Source organism: Chiloscyllium punctatum, chromosome 47 (genome assembly GCF_047496795.1).
Source record: "Chiloscyllium punctatum isolate Juve2018m chromosome 47, sChiPun1.3, whole genome shotgun sequence".
NCBI classification, from domain to species: domain Eukaryota; kingdom Metazoa; phylum Chordata; class Chondrichthyes; order Orectolobiformes; family Hemiscylliidae; genus Chiloscyllium; species Chiloscyllium punctatum.
In genome coordinates this window covers 50,752,335-50,773,471 of record NC_092785.1, presented here as the reverse complement: position 1 = coordinate 50,773,471, position 21,137 = coordinate 50,752,335, and the positions used below count along the sequence as shown (strand labels likewise).

Here is a 21,137-nt window from a genome sequence, read left to right as displayed (position 1 = left end):
ACCACCTTTGCTACAATTTCTAATGAATTCCTGTTTAATGCAGGGATGAGCAATGAAATACTGCAAGGCAGCATCTCCGAGACACCACACTCTGCGTGAAAAGGTTGCCCCTTAGGTCCCTCTGAGACTCCGAGGCAGCATCAATCAACCAAACGACCCCGTGGCCCAACATTTCAACTCCCCCTCCCACTCTGCCGAGGACATGGAGATCCTGGGCCTCCTTCACCGCCGCTCCCTCACCACCAGACGCCTGGAGGTAAAACGCCTCATCTTCCACCTCAGAACACTTCAACCCCAGGGCATCAATGTGGACTTCAACAGCTTCCTCATTTTCCGTTCCCCCACCTCATCCTAGTTTCAAACTTCTAGCTCAGCACTGTCCCCTTGACTTGTCCGGACTTGTCCGTCCTGCCTAGCTCCTTTTCCACCTATCCACTCCACCCTCTCCTCCCTGACCTATCACCTTCATCTCCTCCCCAACTCCCCATTGTGCTCTATGCTACTCTCTCCCCACCCCCACCCTCCTCTAGCTTTTCTCTCCACGCGTCGGGCTCACTGCCTTTATTCCTGATGAAGGGCTTTTGCCCGAAACGTCGATTTCTCTGCTCGTTGGATGCTGCCTGAATTGCTGTGCTCTTCCAGCACCACTAATCCAGAATTTGGTTTCCAGCATCTGCAGTCACTGTTTTTACCAGCATAAAAACTGTTCTCCTGCTTGTGTTTTTGACACATAGCACCCAGAATGTGTATTCAGGCTGATTCAGCTGCATAATCTGAGGCCAAATGCTTTCTCTGTAATGCCTTTGTTATCCATTAGTGTCAGGATTCCCATCTCGCTTTTGCATTCTGCCTGAGATCCTGTAAGGTTGTTTACTGTTGAATACTTATGTTCTACCTTTTGTTCACCCTGTAATCACGTCTGTCTGGTGACTAAGTCTCAATTATCTCTGTGTCACAAGGCTATTACGTTATTGTAGATACTTTGTCCATTCCAAATCAAAACAACATTATAATTACCTCTTCCCCACGATGTCCTGTCACAAACCACTTCATTGATGTACAGTTTTAGTTAAACTCTGCCCCTTCCTGTTCCTTTCTGCTTGTCTTCAGCCACATTCCCATGCTGTTCTGAGGCTTCACATTTTCTTTTTGTATTTGGAAAGCTCCTTTCACCTGAACCCTGTCCCTGCATCCTCTCTGTCAGTTTAAAGCCCTGTCCATAAACTCACCGAAATGATTGGCCAGGAAACTGCTCCCAGCAGTGTTGATTTTAAATCACTCATGGGATATTGCTGTCTCTGGCTGGCCAACATCGCATGCCCACCCTGAGCAGCCTGAGAGCTGAGTGGCTTGCCAGATTATGACAGTGGGCATTTGAATGTCAGTCCCATTGCCCTGGGTCTGGATTCATGTGTAGGCCAGACTGGCAGCCGAAAACAGAATTGCTTACTGAAAGGGTATTATTAAGCGGTTAGATGTGTATCCCTGACTCTGGCATTAAATTCTGGATGAACTGTCTAGTGAGAGTAACACGAGGTCATTGCCTGGTCAACTGATAGCTCCCTTATCCCTGAGTACTGATCCCAGTGCACCTTCTTCCTGACCATGGTTTGATCCTGATACCCCCCTGCTCTCTGGTGATATCATACAGTCTCTCTCCATGTGGTATCTGTCACTGTGAGGGTTTAATTGATGCCGGTGACTACACCTTTTGCAGCTACTCCAGATCCTAAGCCAACAGAATTCTCCACTCCAGGGAGATGAGGCATCTCAGACCAGGGATGGAGACTGGGATTTTCCAGATCTCTGTGGGACGTGGTGCCATTCTCCATGTGTAACCCTCACAGCATCAGTCTAATTTCCCATTCTGTCTGTTTCTCTATCTCCTGTAGATACTCAGGATGCTCTTGACTCAACAGAATTCCCAATTCCTGTCTCGTCCATCACCACACTGAAGACAGTTGGTCAGCCCGAGAGATGGAGAATGAGATCTGGAGCCTTCAGTAAATCCTTCAGTGAGGTAAGATCACTCACAGTGAACAGAGCAGAGTGTATTTAAGGGATTGAACTTTAGTCCAGAAGACATGACACAGATACAGTGTTGAAGGGTAAACACAGAGCATGATGGTCTCAGGCTCAAACCCCACCGTCTTGTTAATTTACATCTCTGCTGTACTGAGCCTTCCTATGTCAATACAGTAAGTTGACAGTTATCAATTCAGGCCTGTGCTGTCTTAGTGAGGATCAGTACAACAGAGGGGAAAGCAGGCCTCCCTCAAGGAGATGGTATTGAAACCTGGGATCTTTCTGTACTATATTCTCCCTCTCATACTCTCTCTTGTCATGTGATAGAGTCATACAGCAAGGAAACATGCCTTTCGGTCTAACTTGTTTGTGCCAATGTAATTGTAATGCTTGTAATTCCCAGAAATTTTCCTATTTCTGTCACCTCCACCCCTCCCAAATTCCCGCTGTATATTTGAAACCTCCTCCATTGCTGACGACTCTCCCTGTATGTAAATTGCTCCAATGTCAATAACATGCCCAATCTCAATGATCTCATCCTGCACTCAGTACAATAATTCCCATTTCTGTAGTTTTGCACAATACTTACAGTAACGCCGTCTCTGTAAAATCCTCCAGCCTGGAGCAAAATACCCATCTGTGTACTTTCCTCAAGCGCCAAGAAAACATGATATCACTGTAACCTTCTGCAGGTCCGATCACACTCCTGCCTCCTGGCCTATAGTACCACACGACCACAGTAACCTTCTCCCAACCCTACCGACCTCCTTACCGATATGAACACCTCCAGACCCTGTTCAAGCCACAGCAGCACTCCACATCACTGTTTGCTCGTCCACTCTCTACAGTCCTCCCAGCACCTCAAACACTCTCTCTTTGTGTAATTCTGCAATTTGGGCAGCATGGTGGCTCAGTGGTGAGCGATGGTGCCTCACACTGCCAGGGACCCAGGTTTGATTCCAGCGTTAGGTGACTGTCTGTCTGTGTGGAGTTTGCACCTTTTCCCTGTGTCTGCGTGGGTTTCCTCCAGATGTTCCAGTTTCCTCCCACAGTCCAAAGATGTGCAGGTCAGGTGAATTGGCCATGCTAAATTGTTCATAGTGTTAGGTGCATTGTCGGAGAGAAGTGGGTCTGGGTGGATTACTCTTTGGAGAGTTGGTGTGGGCTTGTTGGGCCGAAGTACCTGTTCTCATGCTGCAGGGAATCTAATCCAAACTCTCCCTCTGCATTCCATATTACTGTCCCTAAATGTATCCATCTATCCATAATCAGCCCTAACCCCTTCAAACCTCCGGGTCTCTGTGACTCCCACACTCCAACATCCCTCCTTTACTGTGCAACCTTTTCCATTCCTGAAACACTCTGAAAATGTGAACATCCTACAAACCTCCCTATCTGCGTAATCCTCCCAGGACACTGTAAAACCCCCGATCTGTGGAACCAGCTCCAATGCTTGTGACTCTCCTGATCAGTTTCTACAAGACTTACTATCTATGTAACATCCTCCCATCACTATCACCCGCCCTGTCAATGTAAGCTCCTCCGGTCTCCCCATCAATCTAATCATCTCCATAACCTTCTCCAGCTCTTACACCCCTATCTGTGTAAACGTTACACTCCCCTACAACCATCCCTAAAGCAGAAAGCTCCTCCAGTGTCTGCAATACTCCCTATCTGTGTTTGTGTCTCCAGGATCTATTGCTGTTCCTGTCTCTGTAAACTCTGACAGATTGTACAGCTTACCAGTCCGTATACTTTCCAGAACTTCAGGATCTGACATCAACAAAAGTCTTCATTAACTACAGCCTTCCATATCTCTGTTCTTTCCTCAATCCTATACAACTCTTTTAATCTCTGTAAGTAGCACAATTCCATAAAATACCCCATGCCTGCGTAAACTGACCCAATCCGACAGTGAGAAGCCTCACTGTCCTTTTGATCACCTCAAGTCCCTTCAGATCTCCCTGTATCTTCCCTGACTCCATTGAATACAGCCCATCTCATGTTATAACTCCGCTAACTCATATGTTACTCCCCATCTCTGTGATATTCTTCAGTTACTGTAATTCTCATTCTTTATCTCCAGAGTTTCCAATCCCCCTGATCAATGTAAGGTTATTGATCCCTTGCAGCATGTTTAACACCTGTAGCAGCCATCAACTCCTCAATGCACCCTGTCGCTGTAACCTCCTCAAATACTACAGCTCACTCTCTTTGTAATATCTTCCAGAATTTGCAACCCTCTCGATTTTTGTAACCCCCTCCAGAACAGCATTCCACATCTCTGTGTAACTGATGGGAATGCTGCAGACCTGCTTTCACAGTCCTCAGTAACTGTCTGAACTCCTGCAGTTCTACAACCCTCAGTATCTCTGGCTCCTCCAATCCCTACACTTCTCCCTGGCTGTTTGAACTGATCCAGCCCCTTCAACCCTCCCCTCCACTCTTGTCCATGTCAGTGTAATTCCCAGCACCAACAATCCTCCCAGTCTCTATAAACTCCTGCAGCTCCAAATACCACCCCAATCCGTGTAATCTCCAGTCCCTCCAGTCCTTCCTTTTCTCTATAAACTCCTGTAGCTCCAAATACCACCCCATCTGTCTATTCTCCAGTGCCTATAACCCTCCCTTTCTCTAAAACTTTTTTGTAGCTCCAACTACTACTGTGTAATCTCTAGTCCCTATATTCCTCCCGATCTCTGTAAATCCTTCAGAACTGATAATCCTGTAACTCCACTTGACATCTTTCAGCCCGACAACCACCTGATCTCTAATCACCAACAGTGATCTCAAACCACTGAACTCCGTAACATCCTCCAGTCTCTACAGCCCAGCTTTTCTCTCTTAGCTTCTCTGGTAACTGTATTCCCCTTCATCTCCGGTTACAGACCCTTGCACAGTGAAACAATGTCTCAGTATCGAATCTGTAAGAACACAAGAATCTTTGGTTTATCAATAAATTTGCGTCATTCTTCTAAATTTTAACGACTGCAAGTTCAACCTTCTCCACCTCTTCTCATCAATATCCCTCCATTTTGAAGACCAGCCTGGTGAACCTTTCTGCAGTTGATCTGAAACCAAGAGCTGACAGCAATAATCACGAAAGTGCTGGGATGTATGTTAAACGATATGCCAGGAATACTAACTGCACACTTAGAAACCTATGTAATAAGCGCAATCCATAAGACCATCATGTATAGGGGTAGAATTAGACCATTCAATCCATGAGGTCTATTTCACTATTCAATTGCGTATGAATTGTTTCTCAACCCTATTCTCTCACTCCCTGTAACCCTTGATCTCTTTATTCATCCAGAACCTGCTTATCTCTGAGTAAGATACACTGAATCACTTAGCATCCACAGCCCTATGAGGCAGTGAGTTCCACAGATCCATCACCCTCTGGCTGAATAAATTCCTCCACATCTCTGTTCTAAAGGGTGGTCCCTTCACTCTGAAGCTGTGTCCTTGGCCTCTGGTCTCTCCTGCTCGTGGAAACATCTTGCCCACGTCCACTCCATCCAGGCCCCTCAATATTCTGTAAGTTTGAATGAGATTCTGCCGTCGCCTCTGAAACTTCATCAAGTGCAGACCCAGAGACTTCACCTGCTCCTCATATGACACGAATGTCATCCCTGAGATCTTTCTTGGAAACCCATTTCTCGTACCCCTTCACATCCTCTGTCCAGACTCTGAATGAATAACGTGTTGAATGTAGTCCCAACACTGACCCCGTGGAGCTCCCCCATCACCAGTTCCCATCGTGAAAAAGACCCCTTTATTCACACTCTCTGCCTTGTGCCAATCAGACAAATCCTCTATCCATGTTCAGCATGTTGTTCTGAAACGGAAATGTCATTTCACACCCACTGCTGGATTTAATTTTCTGTCTGGGTGTAAACAGCAGAGTTTCCCCATTACCTTCCCATCTGTAATTCCCTGGAGAAGGTGGTGGGGAGCTGCCTTCCTGACCCATTGCAGTCCTTTGGGTGTAGGGACAGACACAGTGCTGGGAGGATGGAGCATGGCCTGGAGGGTACCTTGGAAATGTTGGTGTTCCCGTGCACCCGGAGCTCCTGTCCTTCCAGGGAATAGTGGTTCCAGGTTTGTGAAGTGTTGTTGAAAGATACTTCCTGATGGATCTCAGTGCTACTTGTAGATATTTTATTCATTCATTCATGAAGGTGAGATTTGTTGGCTGAGCCAGCATTTGTTGTTGATTTGGAGTTGTCCCTGAGAAGGTGGTGGGGAGCTGCCTTCCTGAGTCACTGCATCAGCAGTTGGAACTGTTATTATCTGTGTCCCCTCCAGCAGGAGCTACAACACTCCACACGTCTGTAACTGCACACAGACAATGCAGCTCTCCCTTTTATATCTGACATCCATCCCGACTTATAACTCTTGTAGTTCCTCACAATATCTCACCTCATCCATTCCTATCTGTGCCTGACATCTCTAAAATTTCTTTATTCTTGTTTAAACTTCTGATCACCTCAACTCTATCCCCTTTTAAATTTGTAAACCCTTAAGCTTCTGTAACTCTCCACATAACTGTATTCAATGACAGCACAGGTTCCCTTCCTAAATCTCTATAATTACAATGGTTGTGTGTGCTAAATTGGCACTTTTCATCCTCCTTATCCATCTAAGAACTTCCAGCTCCTATAATCCCATATTTGGAATGCTCCCATTCTCTGCACCTCCTCATGTCCTTTTTAGATTACTTACAGTGTGGAAACAGGCCTTTAGGCCCAACAAGTCCACACCGTGCCACCGAAGCGCAACCCACACCATATCCCTACATTTACCCCTTACCTAACACTACGGGCAATTAAGCACAGCCAATTCACCTGACCTGCACATCTTTGGACTGTGGGAGGAAACCGGAGCACCCGGAGGAAACCCACGCAGAGACGGGGAGAATGTGCAAACTCCACACAGTCAGTCACTGGAGGTGGAAATTGAACCCGGGTCTTTGGTGCTGTGAGGCAGCAGTGCTAACCATTGTGCCACCGTGCCACCGTCCTGAGGGTCCTTGAACATCACAATTGCTCCAAAAGATTATATTCCGCCCAGTTGCTGCAAGTCTTCTAACTCTGTAACATTCAACAGTCTCCAGTACCTTACACCACTTGCTGGCTGTCATTTTGCATTTGTTGAAGTCTACACATTTCTGTCAGCAGCTCAAAAAAAGCCTTTTCGGCTCTACAAAGCACCGTCATGAACAAGCCACCATCTCTCTATTTCCTTTGCCTTCTTCAATGTCTGAAACTCTCACTGTATCTTTCAGCAAACTTCTTTAGTTGCTACAGGTCTGCCTAGCTCCCCAGATAACATGTTCCATCCCATACAGCTCGCTCAGTACTGTAACACCCTCTGCTCTGTCTAATCCTCCTCTTTTCCACTGTCTGCCAGGCACAACAGCAATCCTATAAGAGAGCAGTTCGGAATGGGGTGTTATAATCCTCAGCTGAGGCTTGAGGCCTACCATTACCTGGGAGTCACAAATGGATGGAACCTGAGAGAGAGCAGCTCAAACCGGGAGAATATACATCCGTAATGAGGATCGAGGCCAACTGGGACTTGGAGTTGGAGAAACAGCAGAGCAGGAGCCTCGAAATCAGCACCGAATCACAGAGGGAGTGACCATGTGATAGAACAACTTGGAGCAGGAGCATGAGGCTAACTCACACCTGGGAGTTAGAGAGGCAGCAAAGTGGGAGGATATAAATCAACACTGAGGATCAAGGCCTAATCGTGCCTGGGAGTCACAGAGACGCTGACCCTGTGAGGGAGAAGAGTGGAGTGGGAGATGGAAGATTACACATACCTGGGAGTCACAGAGATGGTGACCCTGTGAGGGAGCAGGGTGGAGTGGGAGCTGGAGGATTACACATACCTGGGAGTCACAGAGATAACTTTCTGCTGCTGGGACCTGCCTGCACTGAGTTTGAAAGAAGTGCAAGAGCCATCACAGAAAAATCTGCAAGTTCATTGGCTGATAAATACACCGGTATTAGCAACTGTCAGTTAATTGCTGTAAGTTAGCATTTTTTTAAACTTCTGAAATAAGGGTTGAGCACAGAAATAAGAAGGAGAAGTGAAATTGTGAGCCAATAATAAATTCAAAGTTTGGGAGAAGATTTGTAGCTCGGGTGCTCGTTGTTGTGTTTCTGGTTTAGGTAGATGAGAGTGTGACTGGAACGATGGTGCAGCAGGAAGGGCTTCAGCTTCCTGGGACATTGGGACTGGTTCTGTGGAAGGCAGCAACTGGACAAGCTGGATGGGCTAACGTGACAGAGCTGGGACTGAATTCATTGTGGTCTGTGTGGGAGGGATTGAAAATAACTTGATGTGTGCTTAGGATCCAAAAAGGAATAGTAGAGGAGACTACCAGGATTCTCAAAATAATGGGAGCCTCAGTTGGTACTAATTTACAACAACAAGTTTATCAGTGGAAGATGGAGTAAGAAAGGAAGCCTTAATCTGAGGTACTCTGCATGGACATGAATATTCGGAATGTAGGGAGTTCCAGATGTAGATTAGTGTGTGGAAATCTGATGTACTGATCACCAAGAGCTGGCTCAAGGAATGGCAGGACTGTGTGTTAAATATTGCTGAATATAAAGGATTCCAAAATGATTGAAGGGAAGTGAAAGAACGAAGGTAGAAGTATTGGTTTAGATTAGCATTAGTTAAGGCGTCCAAGAGAAAGAGCATCCGTCCAAGGACAGAATTTGGCTGGAGCTACAGAACAAAAAGTATGCAATTAAACTGTGAGGTACAGTCTGTCTGCCAGGACCAAAGAAATGATGGAGACAATAAATACACAGGGTCATTTGAGAGCGATAACAATACTACAGATTAGTTATACTGAGAAAATTAATGTTTCCAGATACAGACAGGGATACTGGTGGTGAAGGGTCACGAGGGACAAGTGTTCCTGGATTACATGGAGGAGAGCTCACTGCAGGAGTATGTATCCAACCCAAGAGAGCATGTACTATTGGATCTGGTCCTTGGGAAAGAGGTGGGGCAAGTGGATCCAGTGTCAGTAGGGAGTGGTTTTGGGGCGCAGCAATCATTTTATTGTAAAGTTCAGGATATTGGTAGCGAATGAAATGCAATAATTGAGAGTGAGAAACATTAGTTGACTGACAGCAGTCTTCAACGGGGCAAGAATGAAGCTGGGAACTTTTCAACAAAGCCAGTGAAATGGTAGCTTTAAATAGTGTGAACCAGATCAGATGGAGATGGGGCTGTAGTGTGACCACGACAGACCTGGATAATCAAATCTTTTCCCCATTTCTACAGGAAGGATAAACAGGCCAACACAGTGAAGTAGCAATGTGTATAAAGGATGGGATCAGTATTATTGTGATGCTCATCAATTTACACACTGCTCCTCTCTGCCCTAACCCCTCATCCCTGCGTATTAATCCTATCAGATATTGGTCACCTTTGCAAACTTCAGAAAATAGCACAGTATAGAGGAAATACCTCTGTCCACTGTCTGCGTTGGACAAGATGTAACGTTATTTTTTAAAGCCCAAGTTCTGTCTCCCCAGACAGTGTAGGACTTCAGGTGCAGATCCCAACACCTTTTTAAAATGGTTTGAGAGTTTCTGCCTTTACTCCGCTTCCATGTGTGACTCCCAGATCCCGACCATACTCTGGGTGAAATCACAACTTTCCTCATCACGTCTCTACTATTTCAACCACATACATTAATTATTCGCCACAGGTAACTGAGCTCTCCAACAGGAACAAGGTATTCTCTCCCTTTCTATCCAGACTCCTGACATTATGTGCACCCCAATCAAATCTACTCTCAGGATCCTCCATTCCAATCTTTCCCCATAACTGCACTTCCACTGTCACAGGGTAACGGATCTCCTCTATTCCCTTTCCAGTACAATTCCATCCTCCCATGTGATGGGGTGACCAGAAATGCACACATTTCCCAAGCTGTGACTCATTATTTATACAATTCCTGCATAAGCTTCCTGCTCTGAAATTCTGCCCTTTGGCTGACAGAGGAAATGATGCCATTTGCTCCATTAATGAGATTATTGATGTGTCCAGCCTACTTCATTTACCTGCTCACACTGACCATACTCTCATTTATTGTGTATTCCTCTCTCTTGTTGATGTCCCCAAATGCTTTGCCTTGCACTTCTCTGGGTTATTTGCTCCATTCCCCTGGATCCTGTAGTTTCTGTTTTTAAACAGTCTGCCATGGGATCTCTCGTCAAATCCAAGGAAGTCACATGCAGTTATGGGTTAGTGCCTCAAACCGACACAGTCAGATTAATTACACATGATATTCCTTGAACAAATCCAGACCGACTGTCCTGGAGTCCCTGGGACTTCCTCAGTGATCGTTTATCCACTGTCTCAGAATTCCAGCCGCGACCTATTCAGTCAGTCCCTTGCTCTACATTAAACAAAGCTGCCGTGTTAGCCATTCTCCAGGCCTCCGGCACCATCCCTGCATCCAGTGAGGATTGGATAATGTAGGTAACTATAAGGCTGGGGATTTTCCCCGGCTCCTTTTAACAGTCTGGAACATTGTGTTGCCTCTTTCTAAGGATTTGAGTCTCCTGTATATTTGTCCGCTCCAAGTTTGTTGCTCCCAATATTTCATCCCTATTTTGATCCAGACAGACAAAGGCCTAACCCATCTTATGATTTGGTCAAGTCTCATTTTAATCAGGTTTTATGGAGGGTTTCTCTCCGCAAGGTGAATTGCATTTTCTCATGATACCAGCCCCAATCTGCCTCATTAATGACTCTCCCTGCTCGCGTGGTCTTCCTCTCATCTGACACTAACGCGATGATTTTTACCCTTTGTCACAACAACTGCCCTCTGCCTGGATATCCCAGAATGCACCGGCCTCCCTGTTTCCCAGAGCCATCTTTAAAAAGTCATTTTACTCTTGGATTGTGAATCTGAAACTGTCCTGGACATGGCAAAGGGGTAAAACTGGGGCCCGACTTTGTGGCCAAGCCCCTGAGTTTCTGGTGAATGGCATGGTACAGGAGAGGGACATTATCTTCCTAAAGGGCTGGCAGGGGAAGCTATGACACCAGACCCTTCCAGCTTTGTCCGAGGCTGACCCCTAGGTCAGTGAGGTACCAGACTTCTGGGTGAATACCTAGCAGTATAGGAAGGAGGTCAGTGACCTTCTCCACTCCACCAGGATAAGTGCCACCATCTGAAATTTGTGACTTCACCCTCACTCTCTCTCTGTTTCTGCACCCACCTCCCACCAAGGCTCATTTTCTTCCACCGTCAGTGAATGCAGCACCTTCTCTCAGTCTCTCTGTAATCTCTTCTCTGCCCCTCTGCCCAACTCTGCCTGGTGTCTGTGCTGCCCCCTCCCTCACTCAGAACACCTCAACACCTTCCCCCCAGCTGTGCTAGCACTAACAGCTGTACCAACCACTTACATTTCCCTAATCCTACTTGGTAATTCTTACATTCCAGAAGGAACCATCACACACTTGGGCACAAAGAGCGATGAGGGATATGGGTCAGCCTAACATTCATCTCCTCACCCCCTCATAGGGGAAGGATCCTGACCCTAACAACCACGAGAGGCTGACTGACCTTGTCCAAGCTCCTGCACTGGGATCTGAGACTCCCCCTGACTCACTGTCCTAGGCACCGTGACTGACCGTGTCCAAGCTCCTGCACTGGGATCTGAGACTCCCCCTGACTCACTGTGCTGGGCACCGTGAATGACCGTGTTCAAGCTCCTGCACTGGGATCTGAGACTCCCCCTGACTCACTGTGCTGGGCACCGTGAATGACCGTGTCCAAGCTCCCAGACTGGGATCTGAGACTCCCCCTGACTCACTGTGCTGGGCACCGTGACTGACCGTGTCCGAGCTCCCAGACTGGGATCTGAGACTCCCCCTGACTCACTGTGCTGGGCACCGTGACTGACCGTGTCCAAGCTCCCAGACTGGGATCTGAGATTCCCCCTGACTCACTGTGCTGGGCACCGTGACTGACCGTGTCCGAGCTCCCAGACTGGGATCTGAGACTCCCCCTGACTCACTGTGCTGGGCACCGTGACTGACCGTGTCCAAGCTCCTGCACTGGGATCTGAGACTCCCCCTGACTCACTGTGCTGGGCACCATGACTGACCGTGTCCGAGCTCCCAGACTGGATTCTGAGACTCCCCCTGACTCACTGTGCTGGGCACCGTGACTGACCGTGTCCAAGCTCCTGCACTGGGATCTGAGACTCCCCCTGACTCACTGTGCTGGGCACCGTGACTGACCGTGTCCAAGCTCCTGCACTGGGATCTGAGACTCCCCCTGACTCACTGTGCTGGGCACCGTGACTGACCGTGTCCGAGCTCCCAGACTGGGATCTGAGACTCCCCCTGACTCACTGTGCTGGGCACCGTGACTGACCGTGTCCAAGCTCCCAGACTGGGATCTGAGATTCCCCCTGACTCACTGTGCTGGGCACCGTGACTGACCGTGTCCGAGCTCCCAGACTGGGATCTGAGACTCCCCCTGACTCACTGTGCTGGGCACCGTGACTGACCGTGTCCAAGCTCCTGCACTGGGATCTGAGACTCTCCCTGACTCACTGTGCTGGGCACCGTGACTGACCGTGTCCGAGCTCCCAGACTGGGATCTGAGACTCCCCCTGACTCACTGTGCTGGGCACCGTGACTGACCGTGTCCAAGCTCCCAGACTGGGATCTGAGACTCTCCCTGACTCACTGTGCTGGGCACCGTGACTGACCGTGTCCAAGCTCCCAGACTGGGATCTGAGACTCCCCCTGACTCACTGTGCTGGGCACCGTGACTGACCGTGTCCAAGCTCCCAGACTGGGATCTGAGACTCCCCCTGACTCACTGTGCTGGGCACCGTGACTGACCGTGTCCGAGCTCCCAGACTGGGATCTGAGACTCCCCCTGACTCACTGTGCTGGGCACCGTGACTGACCGTGTCCAAGCTCCTGCACTGGGATCTGAGACTCTCCCTGACTCACTGTGCTGGGCACCGTGACTGACCGTGTCCAAGCTCCCAGACTGGGATCTGAGACTCCCCCTGACTCACTGTGCTGGGCACCGTGACTGACCGTGTCCGAGCTCCCAGACTGGGATCTGAGACTCCCCCTGACTCACTGTGCTGGGCACCGTGACTGACCGTGTCCGAGCTCCCAGACTGGGATCTGAGACTCCCCCTGACTCACTGTGCTGGGCACCGTGACTGACCGTGTCCAAGCTCCCAGACTGGGATCTGAGACTCCCCCTGACTCACTGTGCTGGGCACCGTGACTGACCGTGTCCAAGCTCCTGCACTGGGATCTGAGACTCCACCTGACTCACTGTGCTGGGCACCATGACTGACCGTGTCCGAGCTCCCAGACTGGATTCTGAGACTCCCCCTGACTCACTGTGCTGGGCACCGTGACTGACCGTGTCCAAGCTCCCAGACTGGGATCTGAGACTCCCCCTGACTCACTGTGCTGGGCACCGTGACTGACCATGTCCAAGCTCCTGCACTGGGATCTGAGACTCCCCCTGACTCACTGTGCTGGGCACCGTGACTGACCGTGTCCGAGCTCCCAGACTGGATTCTGAGACTCCCCCTGACTCACTGTGCTGGGCACCGTGACTGACCGTGTCCAAGCTCCTGCACTGGGATCTGAGACTCCCCCTGACTCACTGTGCTGGGCACCGTGACTGACCGTGTCCAAGCTCCCAGACTGGGATCTGAGACTCCCCCTGACTCACTGTGCTGGGCACCGTGACTGACCGTGTCCGAGCTCCCAGACTGGGATCTGAGACTCCCCCTGACTCACTGTGCTGGGCACCGTGACTGACCGTGTCCGAGCTCCCAGACTGGGATCTGAGACTCCCCCTGACTCACTGTGCTGGGCACCGTGACTGACCGTGTCCGAGCTCCCAGACTGGGATCTGAGACTCCCCCTGACTCACTGTGCTGGGCACCGTGACTGACCGTGTCCAAGCTCCCGGACTGGGATCTGAGACTCCCCCTGACTCACTGTGCTGGGCACCGTGACTGACCGTGTCCAAGCTCCCAGACTGGGATCTGAGACTCCCCCTGACTCACTGTGCTGGGCACCGTGACTGACCGTGTCTAAGCTCCTGCACTGGGATCTGAGACTCCCCCTGACTCACTGTGCTGGGCACCGTGACTGACCACGTCCAAGCTCCTGCACTGGGATCTGAGATCTGAGACTCCTCCTGACCCACTGTGCTGGGCACCGTGACTGACCACGTCCAAGCTCCCAGACTGGAATCTGAGATCTGAGACTCCCCCTGACTCACTTTGCTGGGCACCATGACTTACTGTGGACAATGATATCAAGCTTCCTGGATTTGTGTCTCTGCTAAACATCAAGACAACACAGCAGATGGGTGAGCCTGGTAGATGTAGCTGAGGAGAAAGGCTGCTAAAGGCAGTGTATGGCAAGGCAATAATTCGGTGAGCATTCACGTCAGTTCAAAGTGAATGTGTACAAACATGGATTGGGCAGCCCATGAGCGGAGTGGGTGTCCCTGAGCACAGTGTCCTTGCAGCAGGATTGCGTGCGTACAAACACGGAGTGAGCAGCCCAAAGGGACAGCCCATGAGCTGGGTGTGTGTCTCTGAGCACAGTGCCCTTGTAGCAGCATTGCAATGAGAGTTGTCAGTGCAGCCTGAGCTGCAGCATTGAAGTACAGAAGTGTACTGTCAGTGGGTTGGAGATGTGCTGGCATGGCATGGTGAAGTTGGCATGTGTCAGATGATAGCATTGGTGGGTGTGGAGGACATGCAGCTTCTGTCAGTGCAGTGTCCCCGGAGACGTTGGTGTCCAAGACAGAAGTCTGCAGGAGCGAGGGTCAAGGTGGCTTTGTGGGCAGCACGGTGGCACTGCTGCCTCATAGTGCCAGCGACCCGGGTTCAATTCCCGCCTCAGGCGACTGACTGTGTGGAGTTTGCACGTTCTCCCGTGTCTGCGTGGGTTTCCTCCGGGTGCTCCGGTTTCCTCCCACAGTCCAAAAATGTGCAGGTTAGGTGAATTGGCTATGCTAAAATTGTCCATAGTGTTAGGTAAGGGGTAGATGTAGATGTAGGTGTATGGGTGGGTTATGCTTCGGCGGGGCGGTGCGGACTTGTTGGCCTGAAGGGCCTGTTTCCACACTGTAACTAATCTAATCTAAAAAAAACCAGGTACCAGCTCTGACATTCATGTCAAATTCTCAATATTCAGTTTCCCCACATTGGGAAACGATCTGAAGCTGCAAGATGATGAGGGGAGGGATCCACAATAATGTGGCTGTTGATAATCAGTAATCATTCAATGAGCATTTCGCCACTCCCGTGCTCAAATCTTGTCTTAAAGAACAGTCCAGCACAGGAACAGGCACTTCAGCCCAGCAAGCCCGCATTGACACAGGATGACCTTCTAAAGTTAAAACAAAAGGTTTTGCTCCAATACCTTCTATGTCATTCTATTCCCTTTTTACCCATATTTGTGCCAAGATCCCTCTTAAACCTTGCCATATTGGCTTCTTCTCCTCTATCAGTGCATTCCAGGCACTTTCACATTCTGTCTGGAACAGCAAAAAAAACCTTACCTATCATATCGCCTGAACTTTCTCCCTTTTACCTAAAACCTACGGTAATTGATATTTGTACTCTGGGTGGGGGGTGTGTTGGGGGGGGGGTGGTGTTGGGGGGTGGTGGAGGGAAGCCTCTACCTGTCCTTCTATCTATGCCTCTGATAATTTTGTAAATATCTATCAGGGAGCCCCATAGCCAATGATGCCCAGGTACAAATAAACCATGTGTGTTCAATTTTTCCTTCTGGGTAATACCCTCCAAACCAGACAATATGCTGGTAAAACTTTTCCATACCCTCACCAACACTTCAGCATCGTGTGGCAACTAGTACTGAGCACATAATTCTAAATGTAACTCGAACTAAGTTTCTCTCCAGCTGCAGTATGTCCTGCTAATTTTCATACTGCATGCTCCGATGCCTGTCTGCAAGTTTGCCATCAGTCTTCTTGATCACCCTCTCCACCCGTGTTACCACTTTCAGGGAACTGTGGAGCTGTACACCAAGATCCTTTGGAAATTGATGCAATCAGTAGTTTTTCCATCCACTTTATACTTCTCTCCTGCATTCGACCTTCTAAAATGTATCACGTCGCAACTGTCCAGATAAAGTTACATCAGTGTTTTCTCTGTCCAAGTCTGCAGCTGACCTGCACCCTGCTGTATTCTCTGGCAATCATCCACACAATCTGCAACTCCGCCAATCTATTTACAGATCTCCAGTCACAAAAACACTGTTCCACCACTACTCTGTCTTCTATGACCAAGCAGTTCTCTATCCATCTTACTAACTGACCGCTGATCCCATTTCACTTCATCTTCTGCATGAGCCTGCCATAAGGAAACATATCAAAGGACTTGCTAAAGTCTAATTGACCAACATTCAGCCCCACGCCCTCACAAATCAATTTTGTCACTTCCTCAAAACATTCAATTAAGTTTGTGAGACATGACCCTCCCCACGCAACTGCGTTGCTTGTTGCTAGTAAGTCCATACTAGAGTACTGTTGGAGCTGCACTCATTCAGACAATTGATTATTCCATCACATCCCTGACTTGAACCTTGCAGAGTAGATTAGATTCCCTACAGTGTGGAAACAGGCCCTTTGGCCTAACCAGTCCACATCAACCCTGTGAAGAGTAACCCACACACACCCAATTCCCTCTGACTAAAACACTTAAAAAGTTAGCATGGCCAATTCACCTGGCCTGCGGGAGGAAACCCATGCAGACACGGGGGGGAATGCGCAAACTCCACACAGACAGTCGCCCGAGGCCGGAATTGAACCCAGGACCTTGGCGCTGTGAGCCACCATGCCACTCTTGATGGTTCCCGTAGAGTGGGACATATGATGGGCCGTGATGGTTACTGTACAGTGGGAAGTATGTTAGGCCGTGATGGTTACTGTACAGAGGGAGGTCTGTCTGGCTGTGAGGTTGAAGAGTGAATGAGCTGTACAGAGTATGATTCTGCTGCTGCCGATGGCCCTCTGCACCTCAAGGCTGCATCATCATTAATTATTCAATCTGTTTACAGTCTGTCCCATTCAGTACTCAACTGGCGAGGAGGGTCTGCAAAATGTGAAGGTAGCCCTTGCTCCCCATTGTGGAGTGACCATTCTGACTGATATTTGAAATGGAGAGGCGTATCTGCAGCAGGCAGATCGGTGATGATGTGGTCAATGATATGTTTTCCTTTTATTGATTCCACCATAACCTGCCACAGAGCAGTCTAGCAGCCACAGGATCCAGCATCAATGCTGAGCACTATCATTAGATTGGATTCCATACAGTATGGGAACTGGCCCTTCGGCCCAACCAGTCCACACTGACCCTCCGAAGAGCAACACACGCCTCTCTGACTAATGCATGAACACTTTGGGCAGTTTACCATGACCAATTCACCAGAGCTGCACATCTTTGGACTGTGGGAGGAAACCCACGCAGACACAGGGAGAATGTGCAAACTCCACACAGGCAGTTGCCCGAGGCTGGAATCAAAGCTAGGACCCTGGTGCTATAAGGCAGCAGTGCTAACCACTGAGCCACCATGCCACCCTATGTTGACTATATACCAAGGAGCTGTCCCCGTCTGCCTGGCTGTGTCCTGTCAGTGGGACAGAACCTACCAGCGAGGGTGGTGATGTTGCCTGGGACATAGTCCTGTTCACAGAATCCTGCTTTACAGACAATATCTGGCAGTTGCTTGATTAGTTCATGGGAAATATATAACAGGTCACTTTCACATTTTCTTTAATGAAGAGCTAATATCACTTTATTTCTTGCATATTTTAAAATAAACCAAACATCATTATTTTTCAGTTGAGAACTGTTGAAGTGAATGATAATTGAATTACCAGAGCGCATGCCTAACTATTACACGATTCAGTGACTGTAGTAAACAGCCGATTCATGTTCAGATCAGTGAACACACCATCTTGCAGGCAGCAAAGCTGTTGAAAATGACTTTGAGGAAAAGCCTGAATTCAGACACAGTGTTATTGGGCCTCACCACGACCTCCAAAACACTGGCCATCTCCAAAATCTGTCCAGAGAGCTCCCAAACTGGAGCTGGGCAGTTACTCACACAATCCCTCACAATAGACTGGTTAGAGACATACCTGAACAACAGGGAGATGTGTGTGGGGCAGACTGTTCAATGGACTCGCACATGGTGCTGGTCCAGATGCAGTTCAATATTTATAACAACGACCTGTAAACAGTCATGTCTTGCAAGTATATCTTTTCTGTGTGCCACCCAATCTCGATAATTCTGCACCTTGGACCTGATCCTGAATGAAGGTGTTATAAAGGTGATGGGCTCCTGAAGCACATGGCATCTTACATTGAATCCCTCATAAACAATATCCAGTGTATGTTAGCCCCAAAATGTCAGTATCCAAACAGAATTGTACAGTTCCATTGATGGCCAGCGTGATCCCAGCCCAACGACCTTGTGTGTGACTTAAGCTGGAAATCTCTGTGTAAATGTTTGCAGCATTGTTTTAACCATTAACAGCCATTAAGTAAAGTCTCTTTACTGAAGTTCCGATATCCTTTCATAATACCAACTTTTAGATTGTTCTATAAGCACAAAATTCGCCCATTTATTCAGTACACTGTTATAATAACAATATGATGAAAACTCACAGTAAGTAGCATTGAAATAATGAGTCTCATTGCCACACCCAAGACCGTATTGTTATTAAGTACAAGGACTTTGAAAATACACAATTATTTTCCCTTGTATTAATATTGTATTAATATCCCTTCAGCTGTTCACAAAAAGCAATGTACTGCCTGGACCAAGCAGCCTGAGCTCACAAAATCCAAAACCATGTCCTGCATTGAACAGGTCTAGACAATACTGTTATGTTAATTTATTCATGAAATGTGATTGGGACGGCATTTATTGATCGATAGGGAACTTGAAACAGTGACACTGAAGAAACGGCAATATACTTCCCAATCAGGATGGTAGATGGCTTGGGACAGAAGTGAACACGGTGGAGGTCCCGTGTATCTGCTTCCCTTGACCTTCTCGATGGTCGGGTTTCAGAGGTACGTTGTAAGGAGCCTTGGTAAATTTCTGCAGGGCACCGTGTAGATGGCAGGTATTGCTGCTGCTGAGCGTCAGTGGAAGAGGGGTGAAGCTGCACTCACACAGGCAAATGGAAGTATTTAATCACACACACATTCAACATGTGTCTTAGCAATAGGGGGCAGGCTTTCGGAAATTTTGAGGTGAGTTATTCCTGCAGAATTTCGAGCCCATGACATATTCTTGTAGCTAAAGAATTTATATGCGTCAAAAAGTGGCGCTGGAAAAGTAAAACAGGTCAGGCAGCATCTGAAGTACAGGAGAAGGCAATATTTTAACATAACCCTTTCACAGGAATGGGTAGTGAAATCATATGGTCAGTCCAGTTCAGGTTAACAATAATCCCCGCGATATTGTTTGGTGTGTGTTCAGTTATGGTGGTGGAAATGAACGTTAGAGGGTGTGTCTCAATTTTCCATTGATATCAGTAATCGTTGTCTGGCACATGTGTAATGGAAATGGGATTGTCACTGTTAAGCACACACCTGCATATTTCCAGGTTCTGTTACATTTGGACAAGGACTGCTTCAGTATCTGAGTAAATCATGAATGGTGTTGAATACTGTCCAATCATTGGCAAACATCCTCACTTGTGATTTTACAGTCATTTATGAAGCAGCTGAAAATTAGAGGGCCTAGGGCAGAGAGCACTCTTATAGCTCACTGATGCTGTCCCTCTCTCTGAGCTAGGAAGCTTGCTTCTTGTTCCACCTGCTCCAGAGGTGTCCAACAACATATCTGAATGGAATAATATTACAATATCTACCACAGAAGTCTGTGTTAGGATTTGGTTAGCTTAATCAGTTGGATGGCTGGTTTGTAATGCAGATTAATGCCAACAGTGTGGGTTCAATTCCTTGGACTGAACTAAGGACTAAAGGACTGTCCTACTCAATCTCTCCCTTACTTGAGGTATGATAACTGTCCAGTTCAACTACCGCCAGTTGTCTCTATCATCCTGTAGGAGTCTGGTGTCCTACCTTTACATTTCCCATCTACAGGCTTACCCAGAAACCCCGCCCCTGGGGAACTGCGGCGAAACTTAGATGGCTGCTCCCCACCAACCCCAGCCACCTTCCTTTGTACCAGGTATAACTTATGCCAATGCAGACGATTCCTATTTGCTCCAGGTTTGCCGTTAATCCTGGATACGACATTTGGTCAAATGTAGTTATGATCATGTTAAAAGTTCAGTCACTGTCAGCTCACCTCTCGAATTCAGCTGTGTTCTCTTGTTGTATATCATTAAACCAAGGCTTCAATGAGCCCAAACTGAGCTTTAGTACTAACCGAGCATTTTAGTACTGAGGAAGTGCTGCTTGACCCCACTGTAGATGACATCTGCCATCCCTTTATTAGTGACAGGGATTAGAGCAATGGGGTAGTCACTGATTGTCTAATGTTTTGTCTGTGTGTGTACAGAACACACCCGGATAGATTCCAACATTGTCAGGTAGGTCCCAGTGCTGTATCCCAGCAGGAACAGCCTGAATGGAATGTTATCATGGCCCACAGCCTTTGCATTTTCCAATCCCTCCAGCTGTTTGTAGATACCACACAAAGTGAGTCGGATTAGCTGAAGACTGCCATCTGGAGGAGACTAAAATAGATCATCCCATCGATATTTCTGTCTGAACATAGCTATAAATGTTTCAGCCTTAGATTTCTATTATTGTGCTAAGCCCTTCCATCATTCAGGAAGGTGGTATTGGTGGATTCTTCTCCTCCAATGAATTGTGCGATTGTCCACCACCACTCACCCAGATAGAGATTAGGTCTTATTCACTGGTTACATCTGTGTCTCATTTGCTATTTATACCATGTGGTGAGTAAGTGGCCCAATTTAGTAACTTCATCTCACTCTGAGGTGTATTTGATGCTACTATAGTCAGGCCTTCCTGTTTTCTCCA

At 48.0% G+C, this 21,137-nt stretch overlaps 1 long non-coding RNA gene across 2 annotated transcripts in view; it reads left to right on the top strand.

Moving 5' to 3' along the window:
- The window catches only part of LOC140468626 (uncharacterized), a 124,214-nt gene extending 115,350 nt beyond the window's left edge, over nucleotides 1-8,864 (top strand). For both annotated transcript variants that reach the window (XR_011955731.1, XR_011955730.1), the window contains exons 9-10: nucleotides 1,893-2,020; nucleotides 7,441-8,864. This is a non-coding gene — a long non-coding RNA (uncharacterized lncRNA). The remainder of the gene's footprint in view (nucleotides 1-1,892; nucleotides 2,021-7,440) is intronic.
- Nucleotides 8,865-21,137: the final 12,273 nt, after the last annotated feature.